This window comes from Lathamus discolor, chromosome 9 (genome assembly GCF_037157495.1).
Source record: "Lathamus discolor isolate bLatDis1 chromosome 9, bLatDis1.hap1, whole genome shotgun sequence".
NCBI classification, from domain to species: Eukaryota; Metazoa; Chordata; class Aves; order Psittaciformes; family Psittacidae; genus Lathamus; species Lathamus discolor.
This window is the reverse complement of record NC_088892.1, coordinates 20737290-20762900: the sequence shown is the minus strand read 5'-3', so window position 1 is coordinate 20762900 and position 25611 is coordinate 20737290. Positions and strand designations below refer to the sequence as shown.

Sequence of the window (25611 nt, the reverse complement as noted above, 5' to 3'; positions counted from 1 at the left end):
TCTAGAGACTGGTCTGAATATTGTGTGCCCTCCTAACAGCGCTCTAACAACTGCCCTAATGAAGTTAAGAACACATGCTTTCTTCAGAGATTTATGGAGTAAATCACATAATCTAATAGGAGCCCTTGTCCTTCCCAGAGACAGGCTGAGCACAGAGATAAGCTTATAAAGCTCTGTTTTCTTTCGCCCACAGTGATACGGACTTCGTGAGGGTCTGTCATTTGGCTGTTCCATGGCTCCTTGCTGCCCCGGGGCTGTGTAACAGATTACTCTGGAGCCAGACTTTTGGGAGACACCCCGCTGCTATTGTCTAAGCAGCAGAGAAGAAGCAGGTCCCTGGTAAAACACTTTCAAAGCTAATTTAAACTTGGAAGACACCCAAATGTCTCTGGGAGGTACAATTTAGAACCCTAACCTAAGATAGCCTGGGCTGCAATCGCAGATTTCTGGGAAGAGTATGGAACAGTTGCTCCGTGAGCCAAAATCACTGCAGGTCTCTGTATTCTAATACTCTGACAGGAGAGCTGTTGCCATTCTGAGTTATCTTATGGAGAAAAAAAGCAGCAAAACACTAAATTCAAATGCGGTTAGAACCAATCCCTAGCCTACGCATCTGCCCCAGCAAGTCTCTTAGACTTCCTAAGGATTTTGGGTCAAGAAACACAATCTCAATCTCTCTGATAGCATTACCTGTTGAACTGACACAGAGCTCCCTGAAAGGATTTAGAAGGGTGCTCCTGTAAAGAAGTCTTTGTCTCTGAATCATGCAGGAAGTTGAATGTGTGAGGACTTTGATTTTCAAACCAACCTTTTTACCTCTGCTACAGAAAGTCCTCTTAAGCATGGTTAAAACAAAGAACTTCTGGCACTAGATGAGCAGATGCCGTGCATTGTACTGCAAGGAGGAGTGTGAAGTTAAGTCCAAGGCTTAGTTTGAAAACAACTGTTGTGTTTTTCCTTCTGGATCCAAACTGCCTTGGATGAGTTCTGCTTCTAAAACCTGGTTATCTCTTTCCAAGTCAGCAGTTAATAGCTGCTGCAGTCAGCCAGGCAGAGAGCACCCTGCAGTTGAAAGCATAAAGGTGAGCTTGTCCATTAGAAAAGGTGATCTCCTTTCAATTTACCCACTGCTTGATCTTCTATTTCACTGTCCAGGGCTACCCGTTGCAAGCATAACCTCACAAGCAGCAAAAAAGGCTGAGGAAAGGCACAGCAGACCAAGGACACAGGGGAAAGAATGATGAATCCCATCACTTGCCTACTGAAGTCTGCACAAGGAATATGGGCTGGTAAGTTCAGAAAGGCAGTTCTCCTGCAGGCAAGCAAGGTCCTGTGGATATCTTTGGTCTTTGAGGGTTTTGAGGCTAAGCCTGTGGAGACTAAATGGGGTAACTAAATGCCTGTTAAATTCTACCACTGAAATAAAGCAAGAAATAAATGGGATTCACCTATGTAAATATCCCTGAGGATCCGAGTCCAAATCTGGACCTGCATACGCAAGTCCAAGCTTTGATTCATCCCAGCTTCCTTCCGGCACTTAAAAGAAACACCAGGGTTAGGATCTGGGTCAGCCTGGGATTTTCCTGTCCTCACAAGCATAGTCAAGATAAATTACCCCCAACAGAGGATAAAGTAGTACAGATCTGCTGTGTCTGACTCCTGCATCACAGAGCCAGCTCTGCCAGAGCCTCTGGTCCTTTCTGAGCATGGCAAGAAGAGGTGCAAGGTCCCAGGGCAGCAGTTCCATGCCCTGTGCCACCACAGGGCTCAGAGATAGCCACTGGCAGAGCAAGGCTTGCACTGCCTGTGGGAATGGCTTCCCCAGATCAGCCTTGGCATCAGGAGTCTGCCTCCTGAAATGGAAAGAAATTACCTTGGGTACATCAAAGATACAGTTTTTGCTTTGCAGTATTTACAGGGATTTCTTTCCTCTTCACTGGAACAGCCCCCAGACCTTACAGCCTTATTTTGGCAAAGCTCCTGTTGAAATGAATCATGACTTTGCCCCGGTTGCTGCTCCAGGACTGAGCTCTGAATTATTAAAGGTGAATGGTATGTAAGAGTTTATGTCAATTTTCCAAGCAGCTCAGCAAAGGTAGACCAAAATCCTCCTTTGAAACTCATAGAAAGTAAGTGGCTGAACTCCCAGCCTGCTTTGAAATCTCAGCCTTAGCTTTTTAGTGAAAAGCAGTGCCTTTTAAACCTCGTATTTTAATCATTGTACTTCTGCACCATACAGAACTCTTGCCTTGTTTCTTTGGTTCAAATACAACATCCACTATTACGAGCTTTACAGTGTAACCGAGCCCCTTGTGTCACTCCTTGTGGGGAAGATGCAGGCTCATTCCTTTTTTCCCTCTTACAGAGTAATCCACTGTCTGAACAGGCAAATGTACCTTCCCAGAGCAACCTGTCGATATTCCTCCTTGTTCCTACATGGTACCTTCAGGGGAACCAGCCTGAACATCAAATATCGCTGTAGGCATCGTGCTTGTATTTGTACCATCAACCATAGGTGCAGCAGCATCTGGAGCTCAGCAGGGAACTGAGTTTTCCCTGGGTTTGGGGGCTCAGTTTGTGCCTCCTGAGCAGCCAGGGGAGTGTTTTGCTCTGTTGGAAGCAATGTACAAGGCTGGGGCTGGCATCTGGGTGTGACTCATGTCTGGGTGCAAGACTTGCAGGAAACCTTCAAGAGTGGCACCACTTGATCCCAGCCTCAGCCCTTTGCCACGTCTGTGGCTGCTCAAAGGGACTGCTACTCATGTTCACTCCATTCAGCAACACCATATCAAAGTTATCATCTTATCAGGGATTCCTCGACTTGCATTGCTATGGAATGCTTTATAATTATTGCTAGGCTTTGCCTAGGATGTCTAATTGAAGATTAATTGAGTATACAAAGTAATTCTTTCCTTTCTGTAGCATACAACAGCGTGGCTGCTGTTCTCTTGCCTTTTGAAGCTCAGACTGATGAAATTCAAGCTCTTTGCTCCAGTATATCCCACCACTGGATGTTTGTTGTTGAAAGGCAGCTTCTGTCAGAGCTGAAAACACACGAGCACGGTATATCAACTGTAGAATGATGTGGAAGAAGATTAATTTCTTCCCCTAGATTCTGCAAAGCCATTACCTGGTTTTGAATGACATTTCCAATGCTACACTGGGAACTGCTAAAGCATTTACATAAGAATGCACAAATGCACACATTATCACTGCAGGAAGCACTTAAAATTTAAGATAATTATATAGTATGGAAACGATTTCAAAGGACTCAAACAAAATAACAACTAATTCCAGAGAGTCACCCTTTAAGATGATTATTACTCCGCACTACTGCTGATCTCGCCCTAAAAAACCCCTTCTCTTTACAATTATATGTGCATTATAAATTCCTACTTTGTTCTTCCACCATCAAGCTCCTACAGCTGCTGCTGACAAATTTGCATTCTCTGAGAGCATAACTAGACAGCCAAACTAGTCACACTGTGAACAGAGGTAAAACACACTGCTGCAACCCCTCCTTCATCCTCACCGTACACCGGGTGCTCTTCTGTGGGCTGGTTTTAAAGCCGCTCTGATTGAACCTAGGGAAGGACCCTCAGGCATATAGCAGGGGGATAACAAGCCAGAGGAGAGAGCTGATACCCATCCTGCCAACCCTCCCAACTGCATCTAGATGCTGGGAGGGAGTTTGTAACAGGGACGCAGGAAGGATTCCTCTGAGGAACCTGGTATCTCTGTGCTATGGAATGAATGGCAGAATAAAGCATCCTCCACTGGAGTCAGCAGCGCAGGTGATACATAAGCCCTCCAGCCTGGCAGTTCAGGGTGAAACCCTCTCTGCTGTTCATCAGCACTGCTGGGTATGTAGTGAGAGCAGCAGGCAGTGTCCAGGGATGATGCAAACTAATAGAAAGCATTCAAGCTGTATTTGGTCAGAGGGTGTAGGTGCATAGATGTAAATGTTCTATCCCACCATCCTCTCTCCACCTTCCACTGCCCACTGCTGCTCTCATTCCCGCCCCAGTGCTGCCATTCCCCTCTCTTATCCTTTTCCCAAAGTGTCCCAGGGAAAAAATAAATTAAATAATAATAAAATAGACTAAAAATACATCCCACCCGGCTCAAGGCAAACTCAGCTGGGGAAAAACCTTATTTGCCATATAAACGGACAAAAAGAAGTATTTCTAAGTAAGTCTAATTCTTGGAGATAATTGGGGCCTATAGGGATGCTGGGGAGGGACTCTTTGTCAGGGACTGTAGTGACAGGACAAGGGGTAATGGGTTAAAACTTAAACAGGGGAAGTTTAGATTGGATCTAAGGAGGAAATTCTTTCCTGTTAGGGTGCTGAGGCACTGGAATGGGTTGCCCAGGGGGGTTGTGAGTGCTCCATCCCTGGCAGTGTTCGAGGCCAGGTTGGATGAAGCCTTGTGTGGGATGGTTTAGTGTGAGGTGTCCCTGCCCATGGCAGGGGTGGTTGGAACTGGATGATCTTGAGGTCCTTTCCAACCCTAACTATTCTATGATTCTATAATTGCAGTGCTAGAGCTGAAACTTCCCCACCAACTTCAGCCTGAAATGGAAGATGCATAGACTTTAAATCTTAAGTTCTGACAAAGTACAGAGCAGCTGAAAATAGTATCTGGTAATGGGAAGTGCAGCCAAATTACTAATAGGTGTTGCTGCCTGGGCTGCCACTGGTCTTTCACATGACTGTCTCAAATGAACCAGAGCACTGGAGGTCTGAACAAACCAGAGATGTTTGATTGGCAGTGGGCTTCCTGTGGAAGTTTAATTAGGCTTGGACTAGAAAACATTTCAGACAGTACTGGCACGAGTTCCCAGCTATTAAATAACACTGCACGAGCAGAATGCTACTGGCTTTACCAAAATGCCTTGGAGATCTATGCGAAGCTTTACCTGGTAACTGTGAGCAGGTTGGTCTTGGCCAGCCTATTGCACCCCAGAGCCCATTTCTGCAAGCAGGAAATGTGATAATGAAGCCTCTTGCTCTTCAAACAGACAAGGGTGTGTGAAGTCTTGTTGCCCTAAACACAGCAGGAGCTTTTCCTGGCCCCAAAGGCAGAAATCAATCCCAAGAGAGCTGAGGCTGTCCTGCCACCTCTCCTTGCTGTGTTCCTGGTTCTTTTGCTCTTCTTTTGGGGGCAGAGAAACCATCACAGAGAGCAGCCAGAGACACTCCCCTGCCTGCCTGTGCCCTGAGTGGGCCACTGTGGTGGGCAGCAGCATTGTGTAGTACTGAGGTGGCCTCTGCTCCTAACATACCTCATCCCATGAAGGAGCACAGTCATCTCTCACAATGGGAGAAGAAAGGAGTTGCCAGCCTACAACATCACTCTTAAAAGCAAGCTTGCCAAACTCCCTCTAAAATGAATTATCAAAGTCTAGCTTAAAGCAACCAGCTGCCTGACCAACATCCAGATTGCAAGGACCTGTCTAGACGGAGAGGTAATTATACAGAAAACAAGATGCTGCCTTTGCAGCAGAGCCCATCTTTCATGTATTGTTGTCACCAAACCTTATCGTTACTGAAGACACAAGAGCTATGCCAAGTGATGGTCTAGATGTCGTCTTCTGGTGTGGACACGACCTCATCTCACCTTTCAAATCAGGCAGCACAATTTGGTGTCAGGACATCACAATTGACTAATTCAAGCTTGACACTTCCCATCGTGGCCTGGGAGAAGTCTTCTTTGTGACAGCCTCATTTCTCAGGGACACACTTTAGGGAGCTGAACAAACCAAAATGGGAGAGGCACTATATCCAGTCTCCTGTTTTGTAAGCCAGCAGTGGTTACAACTGTTGGAAGTATTTCATGTTTGCACTCCATTGTGAAAATGAAAAGCACTAAATAACACCCGAGTGCAATCACATTTACATAGCTGAAGTGTGCTTAGGAAAGAATAATCTTTTAAGATATTCACCTTTCCTGCTCGCAGTAACTGCAGGCAGTTGTGATACCTGCCCAGAACACAAAGGGCTGAATTACTTCTGCAGGCAGAAAAAGGATTTCGATATTTTTCAATAATACATGTGGATTATATCAAAAAAGCTTAGAACCTAACCACCGAATGATGGATAGGGTGATTCATCATCAGGGTTTTAATATGATACCTCTAAAATACGGTTGCACGTAGTTCAGTGATTTACTAATAACCTACTTTTACGACACAGGCACACAGAGATGCAAAGCACAACAGGTCTAAACTCCCCACTTTTAATTCTCACTGTTAACGAAAAAGCATTCGGATTGAGCTGGGTTTTTTTATCTCTGCGTTGTTTGCAGTCTCTTAATGGGCTACTTCATTCCCCAGCACATAAATGGCCTTTCGTTGCCAGAGACCGTTACAATATTGCTGGTTTTCATTTACTCTTAGTTTTTCAGATGTGCTGGGGATACCCCAGACATGCAAGAAAGGACCTACCTGCCCTAAGGAACTCCAGATCAAAGGATAAATATGATAAAGATGACAAATATCCATCAGAGGCAACAGGAAATGGGGGCTCTCAGAGACAGGCAGCAATGGAACGTTCAAGAGCTTCTTTAAAGAGAAAGAAAGACTTCAAGCTGAAATGCACTTTTGTTTCAGTAGCAACTTCAGCACTCTTGGTCAACCCATGACTGACCAGGTTCAGTGATTTAGGAAGGTTCTTCTCCCGGTTTATCACAAGGCTTGGCTCCCAGTGTTCTCTCCTTGCTTTAGGAAGCAGGACTTGCCTGCCAGCATCACCTCCCATGCTCAGATGATATTCCCACATGGGCAATTTTACAGAGAAGGAAAAGGAAAGAAACCAAGAAACATTTTTTGCCTAAGGCTAATAAGGAATTTACCTCCCAAGCATGGATTAAACCCCCAGAACAGTCCTTGCACCACTACTGGTTTTAGTACTGATTTTTACTGCCTCCATGGAGCTCTCCTGCACAGTGAGGCCAAGATAAATTTGGAGTTTCTTGGTTTATTGGATTTTAAACCTATAAAGTGTCCTAAAATAGCCCCAGTCCTTGTAGTCTCCTTACTATCTCCTGCTAAACCCTGTCTTTTGTCTTTTCCTGTAAATCATTTCACACTTGCAAGATGCATGCAGGATTAGGACTAGCAGAAGAGCGTCCCAAGGAGTGTGGCTATATCTGCCTTTCACAAAGTTAAAAGGCACAGGAGTTGCTGCTAATGAGGGTGTTACCTGCAGGAAAGCATTCCAGCAAAGAGGAGACTCCCTCTGTATTTACATGTACATTACATTTATGCTTACCTCTGTATCACTACAGCTGAAGCAGATGCATTGTTCTCTGACTCCTTAGAAAAGGCACATGCCAAGGGATGCAGGAGCATCTTCAAACTGACTCTTCTGCAACTTCATTACTGCCTTCTGGAGCAAGAATTCCCTATAACAACACCTTGGTGACCTCTACCACCATTGTCCAACTGCAGAGGCTGGCAGCATACTACTGACCTCTTGGCAATGGCAAACCATGGGCACCAGTGCCTGGCTGGCATCAAAAGTAAGCTGGGCTACAGCAGCAGCAAGGTGAAACCATGGTTTTAAAACTGAATTAGGCACTGTGCACCACTAAGCTTCTCCATCCCTTGACAAAATGAGTCCATGGTGCTACTGGAAGGGGGGATCTGTTGGCGCTCACGGCATACCAGTAAAACATAGTTAATGTGCATCCACAATTGCACACTGCACCAGTTACAGTATGTAGCTACAAGTCAGTCAAGTACTTTATTTGTGTAATTACAAGGAACTGATCCCTGGGGGTCATACAAATAATTCAGTATACGAGCTAAAAATGAGCTTTCTGAGAACATTTATACTAGTATAATCTGAGGGATGCAGAGTTCTGGAAAATAAATGCCAAAGGGGATGAGAACACAGCTAAAACGACTTCATTTTTTAAAATCAAGTGAATATACACATTTTCTTATCCCTGCATTTGCTCAGCTTTAATGAACAACTTGTTTGCTTCTTCATTGCTGCATCTTCCGTCTCGGGTGATATATCCCAAGTTGGGGAATTGTATCTGAGGCTCAGCACAACTACCAAGGAGTGAAATGCAGTTAAAATAAAGCCCCTGTGATACAGCTCCACTGCAGTGCACGTGAGAGACACCTCCACCCATCCCTTTTAGGAAGTTTCTAACAAATAAACTCTGTTATTAAATTAATCGCCTTGTATCAAATGGCAGAATGACAAGAGGGAAAATTTACCTGGGTAATAACTCAGCAATAAAGGTATATACAGAGGAGGGGGAAATTGGGTTGTTGCAGACACGGCAATAACATCACGAAGCAAAATCCAATATCGGAAGAGATAAAAGTTTTCCGTCCCAATATTCCTCTGTGACAAGCGTGAAAAGAGTATGCATAAGAACAAGGGGAAAAGATGAAACATAGCATCAGTAAAAACCCCCGCCTTTGAAAAGGGAGCTAACAGGTAATTAATCCCTCAAAAGAAGGAAGATCAGTGCATCTGGGAAGCTTGCAGAGATTTGGATCTCGGGAACATATGCTTTGGGTCCTCCCCGTTTCATTTTGCTAAAGACTGCAGAGGTGATTCAGAGAGATCCCAGCCTAAGGGATGTCTCTTCCCCTTGGGAGAAACCTGCTGAGCTCCCCCGTTTCCACCCACCCAGAAGAATCAAAGTGGGGTATTAAGGTGGCAATGGTGGTGACAAGGCAACCCAGAAACGAGATGTAAGTAGCAGTGACATGCTTTCTAACAGCAGTGACAGGTCGTAATAAGTTATTCTGAAGTTTGGGGTTGAGGTGTATATAATTAGGTAACGTGGGTGTTGAGTGATAAACCCCACAAGAAATACACAGATTAGGAGCCCTGATTTTTTGAATCCATGTCCTATTTCATGCTACATGGCATGACCTATTTTTCCTGCATTGGTTGAAAAATAAAAGGAAAGATTCTCATCTCTTCTTCAGCATGGGAAAGATATACTGGGGACAAATGACACTGCTCTGTCAAGTCTCCTCTTTCAACACTGAAGAACTCTGATTTGTGGTTTGAGTTCTTTTACTCTTCCTAGGAGTTACAGAGGAGATCTGCCTTGTCTTTTCCAGTGGTCACTGTCACAAACTTAACTACAAGCTCAGCTAACTATTACCCTGGTTTAGATTTGGATAAGAACAGGGAAAGCTAGAAAAATGCTATTACTGCTGATCATAAACAAGACTTTACAATGAACTGCAGGAATATCCTTTAGAAGGGAATATGGCTGCTCAAAAGATGAGGACTTTTTGATCCACTCCAGATTTTCAGATGCTTGCACACATGGCTTCTCTGTTCATGGGTTATAAATGTGAAGTACCTGGGGCAATGGCTTATGCGGGTTGTAAGTGTTCATACTCCTTACCGTCATCACTAATGGGCTGAATCAATAGCAATTGTACAAAATACATATTTCTATCTATCTCAGTAATTTAATCAATTCCTTTTAAAATAAACTAGGTTGTCTTCATTAAATTTATAATGTGAAGTACTTTGGCGCACAGGACAGTGTTTGTTCTAGAATCTTCAGTCTTTCATATAGGCTTCCACTGGCCACTAACTCATAAATTAGCTTTTTTTTGGAGCAAGTTATCATCTTTCAATCATATAAATGTTATGCAGTAACACGTCTTTATCTATAGTGCTCGCTATGAGCAAATGCACAGCATTATTATTTCCCAAGAAATCCAGTCCATCTATGAAGATGACCAAAGATAGTCGTTGCTATAGAAAGCACTATCGAATATAGATCTTGGGAGACATAATTTGTTCAAATCTCTTGTCCTGCACCCTGCATAAAAGCATGGACCAACCTTATCCAAGTTCTGCTCTATCCAATATGTTGCACCTATTCAGCACACTGCTTTCTGCCTGCTGTGCCGTCCCCAGCTGGGGCACAGCACACGAAGACTGAGCTGTGTGAGAACTGCAAACCCCTCCACGAATGGACTTGATGATGTTAAAGGTCTTTTCCAGCATAATTGATTCTATGACTCTATGAACATTTCTGTTTTATAGATCTCTTTATATAGCACCTTATCCAGAAGATCCCTGATCCTGGTTCCCCAAGTGTCTTCCTAAAGCTGCTGTCCATATTAGCAATGATGAGTAAGAATAAGAATATAAACCCAGCAGCAACAAGAGCTTAGTGGGAATGCTATACTTTTAAATGAAAGCTGATTAGTCTTGGTTGTTCCTTCCTGGCTAACAGTGACTGTAATACCTCATGATTCTGTCTGATTTACTGCTTGGCCTTTGTAGGGAAGAAAAGATCACTTCTAATTTTATGTCTCAGAAGGCGAAGTACCAGTGTTTTCTGTGACCCCAAAGCTGGGATGAACTCAGAAACAGGCATCTTTGCCCATAATCTGCACAAAATTTCCCTTTATATCACTACCTTTCTACTGAACATGCAATTGAGCTTGAGGAGAACATAAGGAATCCCCTCTTCCTCCCTCTGCCTTATTTCAGCCCTAGTAGTTCCAGGACTGATTTTAGTGACCCCCCCCCAAATAACCTGGCACCCTTCCATCAGCCAGCTCCCACATGGGGATTGCTCCCAGTGCTGCTTCCTGGCTTTACCATCTACCTCTGCACCTTCTGCACTGGTGCGGAATGAACCCTGACTCTGCTCCCAGCATTCCCACCCCAGGAGGAGCATGAGGTGGGGATGGGAAGCTGATTGCTTAAGGAAGGGATTTCCTTTCAGTGACAGCAAGGGATGCTGCTCTGTTGCACTGAGGACAACACCAGCTAGCCAAATTTCAAGGGCTTTGAAGAGAAAACATTACTGCAGGCCAGAAGAACTGCACTGGAGGGAGAAGACCTTTTAAATCCAGTGTGGGACTGCCGCTGTGTGCAGCAATGGGTTCAAATCACTGCCGTATTCAGACAGGCTTAGTGACCTTCACAGCTATGCCTGCAAGTTGCTGCACACCGTCGGGATGATGCTGTAAGTAAAAGCCAGCAGCAGTAGGAAATGGACTGCTAAGTGTCTCATTAAGTTCCATTAAAGGGGCTAACCACTCTCCTTGGATCGACTGTCAGATGGAAAACATCTGTTTTACTTAATGATTTCTACTGATGCTATTCAGATCCCAGGAAGTTTGAAATATTACCCCTTCTGCACTTAGAGCACATTTCCCAATTAAGAATGGAGCAGTTCTTTTTATAGTAAAGTGGGAGATTTGCAGTAACCCCTGTAACTCAATGGTAGGGAAGATCTCCAGGGCTTGATTAACTTCTTCATTGCAAAAATCAATCTTGGGAGTTAAAAACCAAAATCGCAACTCATACAGTGGTTTCCCAAACAAACTCTGTCTTGGGTTTGCCTTCTCTTAGTCCAACCCACAGCTCATCACCAGAAGGCTGCAAGATGTACAGCTGGGGCTCAATGTACAGAAATGGAGCCAGTTCTGATTATCACCGGGGGAATAAAGGACAGCTTCATAGAATTACTTACAAAGACACTGACCTGGAAGAGCGAGTCTCATATGCACAGGCAAACACTTTCAGGGAGGCTGTAACTTAGTCCTTATCACTTCTTGACGTAAAAAGTAAGTGCTTTTACCAGCTAATGGTGCAGAAAAATGCATGACTGGTTACTGTAACCACAACAACGTGTTCAGGAGCAGTGAGACAGAAAATTAAATGCCCAATAAGCATATGTTGTTTTTAATAAAGAATGATTTAGTCTAAGTGGACCAAACCGTTTCCGAGGTTGCTTTGCAATGGCATAATGGGGGTGGGGACCCAGCACCCTTGGGATGCCTCATCACCCATCCATCCATCAATCCATCACCATCATCATCCATGTGTCTCATCCATCACCAACTGCAGCATCACCTCAGGGTTCTCCCTCTGTGCATTGTATCCCATGCTGCAAAACAGGGCTGATGCCCTCTTTTGTTGCCTTCCCTACCTGAACCCTTCAGCTCTCCCGAGCCCTACAAGGCCGTACCAAATTCAGTGCTTGATGTACTTTCTGGGTATTTAGGACTAAGATAATTTGGTCAGAACTGAGATTTGGAAGGACAATTTTGTTCTGGCCTCGCATTAACTGTTCATTTATTACACTGTGAAATCAGCTGTGTGTTATCAATATTCAGAGCTCTGATACACCGAGACGTACCGCAGACTGACAGTAATTCATTCTGTGTAGCGGCTGGGATGAGACTAGAGGAGAAGCAGGACCATCCAGGTGGCTTTCTGAGTACAAGCACAATGAATCAACCATCAGGACTTTAAAATCCTTCCTGCAAAACTGAGGAAAAGGGAGGGAAGTTGGCCCTAACCCCGGGAGGCAAAGAGCAACGCGCCCATGAGACAGACCTTAGGTGATGGTCATCCTAAGCAGGGTCTAAAAATACCTTGTTTACAAGCTGCAGCTGAAACAAACAACATCACCCATCTTCCTACAGCAAACCCTTGGTACATCCTGCTCATGGCACCCTTCCTGTAACACCACATCTAAGCACAAAGAGATTGAATCAGTGGGCAGCCATGGTCATCTCCAGGCAGTCTGCCTATAAGACTGCATTTCATTCTTCTGCCCCAAATAGGTGCGTAAGGTTACTCTTAGGTGCAAACCATAAGCAATGTTTAGCGTCAAAATCAGTTTGCATGGCAAGTGAGACCTCAAGTAGACCTGAGCAAACACCACCACTCCAGGAGCCACCAAGTCATAAAGATGCTGTTTGTTCTGGTTCAATAACAACCTCTTTACATTCTTTTCTGCAACAGAAATGCAATTTGATGCTTCTTGGCTTCAAGAACTGTAAAGCTTGGGTAAAAGTTTGAATGGGAATGGGAGTCCAGCTGCAGAGGGATCGTTGCTACTGAGCAAACAGGCTGAATGAACAGCAGAACACAAACAGCAACAAACAGGAAGGAGAGGGAATTTACAGAGAAACAATGTGTTGCCTCATTTAAATGAGCAAATCACCATTATTAAATTACCACCTTCTTTAGCTAGCACTGAGCTGATTTAACCTCCACCAATGCTAGCACTCCAATGCTGAACACACTGCTAATGTGACAGGAATGAATATAGGCCTGTAATGAATGCTGGCTTTCTCTTAGCACTCACATCCAGCTGAGAAATGCTAATGCAATGTTTTTGCTTAACCCCAATGCTTGGACCCCACTTTTGAGAAGGCACAAAAGCAACTGCTGCTTTCTCGACAGTGAGTCTCTGATAAGACATTGCAAGTTCCACACCATTTCCTGAAAGGGAGATAAGGACAGAGCTTGGACAACTTGCATCTTGGGCAACGATGACTCAGGAAATCTGTCTCTGGGTACAAAAAGCACAGATTCAGGTAAACTCATCAGTTGATATGGAAAAGTAATTCCAGTCCGGAGATGAAAAGTATTTTGAGGTCTCATAAAAACAGACAAGACAAAAAGCACTTAAAAATTCATATTGAATCTAGCTAGATCTTTGTCTTCCTTGATTTAAGGGCTAGACTCCTACAGCTCAATAGGTCAGAACATAGGTCAGACAGTAGCACTTTGGGCTCTGAAAGTAGCATTACTTCTACAAGATGCTGGATCATCGTTTGTGTGGTCGTGCCAAGGACCAGAGGGATGTCACCCATGCTGGCAGCAGCCCAGACCCACAGAGGGGTTCGCCTTGCTGGTTAATGATGCTGCATACGTGGTGGCTAGGATGTGCTGGGGGCAATCTATGGGTTCCACTGCTCCCATGTAAACAAGCCCTGGGACTTGTCCACTTTTGCCTTGGTGGGACCACAGGGTCTGGGTGTACAGAGCTCTGCAAACCAGGTTGCAGACTTGGAGACACAGTGCCTGCCTTTACTGCAAGATTTAGCCAAGAAGCAGCTGATCTTGGGCGGTCTGGGGTACCATGAGCAGCATCACTGCACCTGGCTCTGTGGTTAAAAATAATAGCAAACTTCCTGAAGGTTTTAAGACTTTTTTATCACAAGTTACAAATGCTGAGACAAAAATCACTGAAAAAGTCTGAATTCTTGTTGATCATGGACTAACCTTTCAGTTATAAATGGATCCTTACCATCAAGTGTGACTTGGTTCAAGGGGAAGGCTTTGATTGCGTACCTAATTTAGGTTGAAGGAAACAGTCTCTCTGCTAACCCTCTATTCTCATATTTCACACCAGTTTGACAATCTCTCTGCTCATGCTGATACTTTTCTCCTTGGTGTCAAGCCCCATGTAAAAATTGCTGGAAAATTTCGACATGTACCTTCAAGTTGAAGCAAATCTGCAGAGTGTGCATTTCCCCACAAAGAAAACCACCCCAAAATATCTGCCTGTGTTTCTACAGCAAAACGGAGGCTGGAAACTTCAGGGAACACCTTCGTTTAGCTTCGTAGGAAAAGAAGATCAAGCAGGATGATACCGAAAATCATCTCTGAGTGCAGTGATAGCAGCTGGGATCTCAGCGGTGCCGGATGCTTCGTAACTCACCTATTCCCAGCCACCCAGTTGGTGGTTCTCTAGCATAAAGGGGCTATTAAAGAGTAATTCCTGTCTTTTGGAGGAGACTCATGTTTAGAGGGTGGTTGGAACTGGATGGGCTTTAAGGTCCCTTCCAACATAAACCACTCCGTGGTTCTGCGAATAAGCAATGAGTAGCCATGTTGCAGGGCTGTGGTTTGCCTCAGGGGCAGCACCCATGGTCCTGTTGTTGCAGCAGAGGCATTATGGCGAGGACAATTGCCTGGTGCAATGCTCCAGACTGATGCTGCTGCAGGGACCTACATGTTCAGTGGCAGCAGCTCTGTGAGAGAGCAGAGGACACAAAACCCTGCTGAGAGTTCAAACACTCCCTCTTTGCCTCTCCTGTAGAGCTGCAAAGAATCTTTCAAGTCTCTCTTTTCGGCAGTTCCAGCACTAACCTCAAATCCTGGTGGTGCTGCCTTGGAAAGAAGAACTCATTCAAAACGAACGACTCGTTTTCAGGTACACAAATGAAAAGTCAGATAAAGGATTTGCAAGTTTCTTTGGTGGGAGGACGCTATGCAGTGGTCTCGCTGCCACGGACACGCTTGTGAGGTGGGCTGACGCCAACCTTATGAAGTTCAACCACGACAAGTGCAAGGTCCTTTCCAACCCAAACCATTCTATGATTCTATGACTGGTATAAGAAAGGGTTTACAATTTCCTGTGCAGAACTGCACTGCAGACCAGAGGGACAAATATTCACATGCCCATGGCAGGGGGTTGGAACTGCGTGATCTGAAGGTCCTTTCCAACCCAAACCAGTCTGGGATTCTATGTGCGCAGGGAGAAAATATACATGCTCTGGAGAAAAACTGTTTCCTCCAAGGGAAATTACTGAATGTTTAAAACCAATGAAGAAGGAAGACAGGAAAGATGGCCCTGTTTAATCCTCATCGCTCATGCCTGCACTCACCTGGATCACCCATGCTTCAGTCCATGCAGCAAAGGGTTCACCTTCTAGTACATATAGTACATACTTCACCTTCTAGTACATACACTTTCCGCACCACTGATTAATTCTCTCCCAACACTTCTCTTTCCCTGAGTAACTTTCTACATGCAAAAAAAAAGGAGGCTTAAATTAATACTTTGCCCAGTCATACTTAGTTCAGAATAATTCAATCTCAGCTGTGATGGATGGCTGGCTGATCTGTAATCTACTCGCCCTGGATCATATTGTATATTATTCTGTGTTCTTTCTTTCCCTATCTCTGCTGCTTTATTAATTCCTTCTCTCTCCCCCCTCGCTCACGCTGCCTTTCCTCTTTGGTAATTCTCGGCTCAGTTTCCAGTCTAATTTTATCAGTGGATTTTTCCATGGCTCCTTTTTTTGGCCACTTGAAGAAAAGAATAACCCAAATAATACCCCAGCCCCAGGCAGACTTGCACACTTTGAAAGCTCACACACCCTTGCTGCCCATTTTAACTCATCTTTGTTAGACAAGCTCTCCTTGTGAGTAAAAATGACGGTGCTTAAATGATACAGCTTCTTTCTCCCAAAGATAATCACGTTCCTAAGCAGTTCATCCAAAGGCTTTGCAAAGGCAATTCCAGCACATCCTTCTACCTGGGAGAAAGGGACTGTTGCTTCCCAGCGGCAAACACGCTTCTGATGCTGATTTAAACAGAGCTCATAGAGCTGGGTGCTCTGCTGTGAATGGCTAAGGATCATTGGGGCTTACACCACGCAGGCTTCCTAGCAATGCTAATTTTAAAGTCCCCAAAATACAGATGATGTGAGTTGAATATGTATGCCTGCCACCCCCACTTCAATTACTTCAAGTAATTGGAAATTACTTTCTTTGTAATAAATGCCTATTCTGAGCAGAGTGTTTGGAAAAGAAAAGCCCTTCCAAGCCCGGGTGTCCTCTGAAGCAAGTGGGAGGAGAAACAGGTTTTCAAACCACTCCTTTTGTTCCCAAATGTGAAATGTGTTTTGTTATTTTTATAGTCACACACTTGCCGTTGGCTCCGGCAAGCTCCGGACCAGGCTTGTAGCGATTCTGGGAACAGGAGGGAGGGGGCGCTGGGAAGTGAATCTCTCCCCTCTGCTGGCAAAGAGAGGGATGTGATGGGTTCTGGGGAGAAAGAAATGTGATGAGTGAAATAGGGAGAAAGGTGGACGTGAAAAGAGGGGAAGTGACAGGAAGAAAGGCATGGAGGTCGGTCGTAGTAAAAGTGAACAGGCTGTGTATAAAATAGATGCTGTAAGAGAAGAGTGAGCCACCGAAGTGAGGGAAAATCACGTGCAGTCTCTGGTATCAACCTGGCAGAGGAAACAGCCTGGTCAGGAGGCCATAACTCACCCTTTGCTCCCCCTTGCAAGGAGAGGACCACACCAGTGAAGGGGTTTGTGTATAACCAACAGCCACTGCAGCTTTCTGCCCTGCTGCTGAGGATGCAGGGGGATGCAGGGCAGCGGGTACCCACAAATCCACCCCACGCCCGTGCACACTGGTAAGCAAAAGGCAGTAGGAGCCCATAGGATCTGCAAACCTGCTTGGAGTCCACCAAAGCTGGCGTCCTGTCCTGTGGGGAGGAGGAGAGCCCAGCCCACCTTGAATGTCACTGGTACAGGAGTTTTGCTTCTCTCTGCAGTGTGAACAAGCACTTAGACAACTTCACACACTTGGTCTCTTCTTTAAACTGGCTTTAGGCTTTCTCCCGAGTTAATGAGAAACAATTTCGGAGCTACTCATCTCAAAAGGAGCCCTTCTTCAAAGCCCTTTCCAGGTGCCATGTGCAAATAGTAGCAGATCCAGGTTCCCTCTTTAGATCTCGCTTCTGTGCATCCAAGGACTGCTTTTGGGAGCTGTTTCAAAGGCTGAAGTGTCAGCATCAGAAAGAAAAGAGGTGTGTGGGTGTGAAGTTACTAAATGCAAAACTGTCACTCTCCTTTCATTTACAACCCTGAATATGCATGCAGGCAAAGATGTAGGGCTTATATTAAAGATTTTACTCTTGGAGCAGAAAATATCAAGGAAAAAGAGACTAAAACGAGGAGATGAGGTTGTGCAGGTTGGAGTTCTCTCTCGACTAATCTTTTCTTTTTCATCAACAGTGATTTCTGTTAATGAACCCTGCCCTACCTTGAATTGGATTGTCTTTTATCATCTCCGGGAAGGGCACTGTCAGCAGGCAGACGCTCTTGTGTTGCTGACTGGTCAATGACAGTAACGAACAGCAGATGGATTTTTTCGTCTCTTACCCAGATAAAAGCTGTGCAGAGAATTATTGATGCCCAAACCAGAAGAGGCGTAGCTTAAAAAGCACCTGAGGGTAGCAGTGGGGATTGTGGGGGGTGTGTGTGGGCTCCCATTAAAGGAGGCTGCCTGGGCTCTGCCTTGGGGTGGGAAAGGTACCCAAGCACTGGCACAGTGGCAGCCGGGAGAGCTGTGTTTAGACATCTACTGACCTCACGCACATAGCAGGAGTCCTGTGCTATAGGAATGAGGATGCACACGTGTGTCTTGGCCACTCAGTGCCTGCACCAGCCTTTCGCAATGCAGAATCTTTGGGAATACACATTGCTGCTCTTCAGGCAAATTCATTCCTTGTCGTAGCTTGTGCTAGCCAGGAAGGGTGAAAATCTACCCCATCTGGTGGGAAACCTCTTCAATTCTGCACCTCGGCCACCCCAGACTGTGTCTGAACATGGGCTCTGCTGCCTGCTTGTGGCTTGGACACGTCAGACCGGGGAGATGCCTGTCCACCAGCTCAGCAGGGCATTTGCCCCCAGGACACCTCAGATGCCAGGCACCATCACCACATTGCTGTGATGCTCTGTGATAGCTGAGGCTCACTGGGCTGCCAGAACACTTACATCCTTAGATCTAAATGGCAAAGAGCAGTGGAGCAGAGGTAAAACATCAAGGGTGGAAGGTGGAATATGTCTTTAATAGACAATCACAATGTTTAAATGGAACCTGCTACTTTGATAGTTGCATTTACTCAAACTCCTGGCACTCTGCTGAGCTTCTGCACTTGGAGGAACTTTCCAAAGAGTGAGGTGTTGAGCCTACCAAAGCCAGTGCTAAGCCAACTGTGTTTGTGCACCTTGATGAATTAGATTAGTGCACATGGGTTAGCAAAGACACACTTACTACAACCAACAGAGTAACGGTATCATCCAGATCCCTGGAAGACAAAATATACAGGGGGTAAACGGTTCCATTTTTCTACTCTGCAGCATTGTGCCTTATGAAAGGATCTCTCAGATGAGATTTGCCAGTATAATGCAATAAGCTACATGTGGGTGATGAAAATTAATGAGAATGTCTTTTCTTTCCCAAAGAACTACGGTACTTTGATTGATCTGCTGGGTTTAAAGGACAAGCTAAGCATCTAAAATACACACACACAAGTACATGCTTCCCATCCTGAAAACAGAAATGCTGCCGGTTGATGCTGTACTATTAGCTCTCTGCTTGTAGGACCAGGGCTACAGCTAGCAAGCTAAAGCACACAAATTGACTCAGGAATGCTTTTATGATGAAAATCCTCTCCTGTCTTACAACAAATCTTTCCTTATGCATGGCATTTAGCCTGTTAAGTAATGGTGAATATTACTAACATGTTCCTTTGATTACGGACCTTGGTTTTTGCCACCTTTGCCCATTGCAAACAACAACACAGATAAGTGGAGCTGTGGCACACCACACAGCCAAAGGAGTGAACAACTGCCAAATCTATCAGCTTGTTGGATGCAGGTTGCTTCTTAAATACTGTTGTACAATGGGTAACATAGCCAAGAACATCAGTTTACTGCACTCCTGGCCTGTGGACAAACTCAGTATTTCAATGAGGCTTCTCTGACTCTTCTTCCCATAAGAAACTGCCATGGGCATTGGTGGTACCCGATACATCAGAGATAACCAATAGCCTTAACAACTACACAGCCAGGCCTCAAAGACTGGCATTTTCACAAGCAGTGAACAGAACCTCTTTTCCCAGGGGCTGGATTAAGCAGTTGGATTCTCTAGTGTCAAGGAAAACGCTGTTAATGGTTCCCAACCTGAGCGCATTCCTGCTTCCCCAGCGGCTTCCTCTGGGTGTGATAAGAGTTGAGCTATGCTGCAATGTTCCTTTCCTTATGGCCATGAGCAGGCCAGCTCTCTCTTCCTTATCCTGCTGCTTTATTTCATGACATAATATATGTTATCGGTAGAGTCAGATATATCATCAGATGATCTTAAGGTCCTTTCCAACCCAAGCTATTCTATGATTCTACGACCAAGCAGGCACCCAGACACAGTACACACACTTAAGGAAACAAGGCAACATTGTCCTGACGTACTTCTCTCTGATAAATTTAGTCAAGAAATAAATGTAAATGGAATTCTCCCAAACACCTTACTTGCTTCCCAACAGTCTGCTGCTATGCCACAGTAGCTGTATCTACTCCCAAGGAAAAAGAAACAGGAAATAAAGAAAGTAAAAGATGAAAAGAGGATGCAGAAGTTTTTTAACTGGCTTTTACCTGTGCCTAAATAAAGCCACAACTTTTGAGTCACCATGGTTTCTAGATTGTCTGCAATTGCTTTCTATACCGATCATTAAATACATGCGCTCTCCAAGGCCCTACAAAAGACACTTCACTGTAGTGCTGCACTAAGAAAATCACAATACATCATGTGTTTGTAACAGGATTCATTACAGCTGAACTGTTGTACTCTCCACATAGTGTCTCTTAAGATTTTTCTTATGCAGCACTTCATAGGAGAAGTGCCTTATTTAATAGGAGAAAAGTGCGCAAACAGGTGAATCTGAATTTATATCCCACCAGATGTCCTTGAGGTCCTATCACCAACCCCAGTGCTAAAATAAAAGCAATGATTGCTGAGATTTCAGCAAGATGCACTGCTTGCTGCCAGTCAAATCTTCCTGGATTTGTTACACAAAATTTGGAGGAGAGTCAGCTGAAGGGACAGGGAAGCTTTGCTAACCAAACCAAGCAAGCACAGTGTTCGAAAGACAAAGAAATACCTATAGGTTTTCAGCTACTTCCCATCTTTACACTGGGGAGCATTGAATGGGAGTCTCCAATCCTCCTCCCTAGTCCCTATATGCCTGATCTCAATCAGTCTTCTTGACTGTCCCCGATAGATGGGGGCAGAGAATGGACTCAGGTCCTACTCACAGAAAGAAAAGGAAATCAATGGGTAGAGGAAAGGAGCTGGTGGAGAAGGGCAAGCTTCATCTCCTTCCGAAAGCTTCCAAACGCAGCCCTGCAAATGAAACTACCAGTATGAAAACCTGACCTTGCTGGAGTTAGCAATGGCTTTGAAACTGAGGGGGCATAGCTTGGCCAAGCACCAGCCTTCTGCACACTATGGTCCCAGTGATTCCTGTTCAGAGGTTTGAAAAGCAGGAGACATGAAAGCATTACTACTGCTCTTATCTTTTCCCCAGGACACAATGAAACCGAACAGGAAGAGTTCAGCTATTTTTTACCATTTCTTTCTCTCCTACAAGGCCTGTGTGGACTTAAGTGCGTGAGAACTGAGGTGGCACAGGGACATTTGGGGCTTGCCTTGGCTCAGCACAGAGGAGATTGCCTAGCTGAAGTATTTAGCTTTCCACTTTAATCTAAGATCTTTCTCCACCTCTGTTTTCAATAGTGCCTGAGCAGCTGAGAAATCAGGTTTTGATGCAAGCTGGTTTCTGAGCTGGTTGCACATTATGCATGATGTAAACCTGTATATAGCTATTTCAGCAGTTTGGGGAAGGGGCTAAAGTGGCTTAAGTTTCCTTCACTGGAAGCCTCTGTGAGAAAAGGTCGGGACTCAGTGAGAACCCTTCACCATCGCATGTGGCTGTACATTTTGGTTATACCCCACCTCACCCTCCTCTGCAGCACGGCCTCTCTAGGAACAGCCATGAATTAGAGCAGCCTGGCTCACACCTACTCCATGCAGAATCATAGATTCCCAGACTGGTTTGGGTTACTTATTATTTACTGCTAATATCCCAATTAACAAATAGAGCTTGATCATAAGCCCAGCTTTCTCATATCTCCTGAACAGACATGGTAGCTGCTCATATGTGATGGGATGGAAAAAGCTTTCAAGGAGGTACTGGTATTATCAGGGGACTGCTGGCCTGCATGCACATAACATTTCAAGCAGAATGATCCACTTCTGACTAGCCATAGCAAAGCATTATTCACACCCAGTCTTTCAGAGATGATGCAATTAGCCTTAGGGGCATGATTACCTCCTCCTAAATCTTATACACCAGTGTGAGCAACAGACTAATATCTCTGCACCAGTAGAAAGTGTTTAGGAAGGGTTGAACGAGTCAGTAGGAGCAAATAAATCATGAGTGGAAATTAAATCCACGCTCTGAAGTTAAAACACAGAGCTAGCTTTGTGGTATTCCTTGTAACAGGTATATTCCTTAGCATTCTATTAAGAAACTAAATGGCCGTAGCATCAGGATGGTACTGATGCAAAAATGTTATTTCAAAAGGCTTGTCCCAAGGAAATAAAATTTTATCAGGATTTCAGGACCTTGAATATTGGAGAGAAAGAAAATTTACTCTAACTTTGTGCACCCACATTTCAGGAAGGTGGAAGGAATATATCTGTTTCTGAAGTACTCAATATAAACTCACAAAACTCTACTTATGAGAGCAATTTGGGCTATTTACATATCCCCTGTATTTATTGCTGCCCTACCTCCAGCTTCAAGTGCTTTGATTTCAGTTTAAGAACTACACGACCTGTAAAACCTCACAAGACTCCTACCACCGGGGCTTTCAAAACGCCAGAACAGCAGCCAAAGGGCCAAACTCTTCTCTTCATAATGCACGTGGCCCTGCTGCAGCTGACACAAGGATGTGGAAGGTACAACCTGAATGGGTACAAGGCACAGGGAACTCAGTTCTAAGTTACTCAACATTGGCTTTGAGGAAGAGTAGAGATGTTCGGATTTGTCCTTACTGTAGCAGTCTCCAGAGAGATCAGACTAATGACAACTTGATTTTACCATCATTGCTTGACTCAGTAAAAAGTACAGAGTGAATAATTGCTATATCAAAAAGTAAAGTACTTTTTGATATAGTAAAGGCTGTAACTATGACAATTACCCGTGTTAACTCCGATTGCTTCACAAGAGAAGCAACTGCTGTTTAGAAGATTGTCAGAGCCACAGGGAAACAAAACGGCTCAACAACAGAAAGCCTGGTGTTAAATGAGAGGGAAAAAAGAAATCACTTGCCTTCTTTCACTGTCATTCCTGTGATAATAAAATGAAGGGCTGCAAGTACAGCCCTACCGGGTTTGCTGTTGGGTAGCAAATGAAGCTTCATCAGATGAAGCTGATCAGGTGTCACTGCCCATGGCAGGGGGGTTGGAACTAAATGATCTTAAGGTCCTTTCCAACCTAAACTATTCTATGATTCTACAATTCCCAGGCAAGCCAGGGCGACTGGATTCATCTTCTCAGTTAACAGTGCGAAAGCAGCTTGGTTTCCTTAGTACAGCTATTCCCAAGCCACTTGCAGATGAAGACTCCCTTCTTCTCAGCCGAAAATGTCAAGATCTTGAGGGATTCACCATGGCGAAATTACTGTAAGGCCTCTAAACACAGCACTGCTTGGGCTCTGTGATGGAGATGGTGCATAAACACGTGCTTTTAGCGCTACCAGATCAATGCTGGTCAGGAAGATACATCATCAGTGCAATGGCTGTTGGTTGATGCCACTGCTCTGGACATGATTTTGTGAAGAAAAGCATTATTTGTAATTGAGCTCTAAGAGCTACAAGTTATTTACAATGCCATTCTGGTACTGTTCCTACAAGTATAATTAAAGGAAATCTAAACTGTTAATGCAATGCTTAGAGAGTACAGGTGTTTTTTTGGCCTCTCACCGATTAGAAATGTAAATGTAGGAAACAATTAACTAATGTGGTAGAAATCAACAATTTGCATAAAGCTCTTCCAGGTCTTTTCTATCACAGCTGCAATAATCTCCCCAAGCAAAAGCCTAAGGAAGTCTGTGCTGAACTGTGCCCATGGAGCAAGCGCCCACTGTCTAGAATCCCCATTAAATCTTTGTTTCACACAGATGCAGCTAAAGCATAAATTAAAGTCAAGATCTTCAAAAGCAGGGGAATGAAGTTGGCTCCAGTTTCATGATGCCCAACAGTGGTAACATAAACTCAGTCGTCCCTGCTCACCCGTGGCACCAGGCGTGCAAGAAAGTATGCTGTACTGGTGAACCTTATCATGGTGCTCCTGGTGTTGTGATAGCACTGCACAAAGAGCCTCTTGGTAATGAGTCCTCCCCACCTGGAGAACCAGGGGGTTGCACATGGGTCTGCCAGAAAATCTGGAGTGTTAAAGCAAATTTGAGGCATTTGGAGAGAGGAATTATTTGTGCACAACACAACACCCGGTTCTGCCCTTACTGAATTATTCCATAGGAAGGCATTAGTTCGGCTCTAAATGGACATTCTGTTCCAGGGAAGGCTCCAAGCCAAGGAATCAAATCTCGCCCATGACACCAAGCAAACCCTCTGGGCATCCAGAACTGAAGTCTGCTGCTCTCCCTATTCCTGATGACCGTTCCAGGCTTTGAGACATGTCTCCAGGCAAGCAGGGATTTATTTTAGTCATTAAGCTTCACTGGCCTCCTAAATGCTCTGTTCATTTTTTAATCAGAGAGAAATTTCATATTGCAAATCAATGGCTGCCATGTCCAGATCCTTAAAATCTTCCTCAGATAAATTAATTCATCCTCTGGCAGGCAGTCAATGAAACTGCTTGCTTGAGTAAGGATTACTTACACAAGGAAAGGGCTTGCAATATCAAGCCCATTAAACTCCTGGTTCATCAGGTAAAGGGAACAGATCTGCACTTTGTATTGTGTCTATTCCACTTATTAGAATTTCTTTGGCTTTTTGCTCTGTTTCAGACCATTCACTTGTTTACTCTGAGCTTATTGTGCCTTCTGTCATTGTCAATATGGCTCAGCTGGCAGCAGATGACTCTCTAGATCTGAGCACACTGGTGTGAAATAACAAGAATGGTATGAGAATTGATGGGAACTTTTGCCTAACACCTGAACTGAAACCTTCAGATTGATGAAACCCTGCTTCTGATTTGTGTACAAGCTCCACAAGGTAGCCTCGTGTGAAAAACACTCAATATATATTAAATACTGGTCTTCCAGTTTAGTTGGAGGCTGCGAGTACTGCTAGGGTGAGGAGCAGAACACTCTTTTCAGCTTGCTAGACCCATTCTGTTATAACATGAGGCTCTGGAGCTGTCATTTGAGGAAACATGCCCTCATGAGTCTTTTGAGGTTTGCCCATTCCCAGTCAGCTCAAGTGCAAGGTCCCACCGATACTTGGGTTCGCTAGGAACACTGCCACCTCACAGTGGGATTGTCTAACACCTGAAATACCCTGGGCATGAGCATGAAGGCTCTAAATTGACTCCCTCATTAATCTGCAAAGCCGTCAGAGTAAGGGAAGGGGAATAGCGCTTTATAAAGCAGCCAGCCTCTTGTGCTGCGCATCTGAAGCTGGTGCTCTGATTTTTAGATACCTCCTGAGGCTTTAAATAAACAGAGCTGCACTTCACCAATTATCATGCCTGTTTTGCTGAGCTCCCCAGTGGATTTCATTGTAGAAGAGCCATGCAGCTTGATATTCAGTGCTGTCTGGGTAAAATGACAACAATGAAAAACAATGTGATAGCACCTGTAGCATCCACAGAACATGAAATATGAAAGGTCTCATCAGTTCAATTATTTAAACCATCCCATCTGCTGGTAAAAGCTCTTATATTGGAGTCCAAAGACTCCCTAATCCATTCTACATTTTGCATCCCTTTGTTAATCCTAACGAAAGCACTTCAGTACGGAAGTGCAAGTTTCTTGATGCAATTTTGATTCAACAGACTTGTTTTGTTTCCTAGTCCCTTTTTAGATTTTCCATCCAGGAATGCTCAGGTCTAACTCCAAGAATCAGCTTCTCTATGGAAATGTTAGCTTCTGAAACCAAGGCTTCAAAGGTATGATCTAAATATGACAGCTTTTCTATTTCCTTGATCCCAGCCTAGCTTCTGTACCACACACCACATTTATCCTGC

At 44.5% G+C, this 25611-nt stretch overlaps 1 protein-coding gene and 1 long non-coding RNA gene across 8 annotated transcripts in view; one reads left to right on the top strand and one right to left on the bottom strand.

Annotated features, from left to right (window-relative positions):
- Positions 1-9411, top strand: part of LOC136019446 (uncharacterized) — a 73332-nt gene extending 63921 nt beyond the window's left edge. For 4 of the 6 annotated variants that reach the window (XR_010614885.1, XR_010614882.1, XR_010614881.1 and 1 more), the window contains 2 exons: positions 1156-1289; positions 6401-9411. This is a non-coding gene — a long non-coding RNA (uncharacterized LOC136019446). The remainder of the gene's footprint in view (positions 1-1155; positions 1290-6400) is intronic. The other 2 variants (XR_010614884.1, XR_010614879.1) reach the window with 2 other exon arrangements.
- Positions 1-25611, bottom strand: part of FGF13 (fibroblast growth factor 13) — a 110438-nt gene that overhangs the window by 14201 nt on the left and 70626 nt on the right. The gene's annotated exons all lie outside the window — the stretch shown is intronic.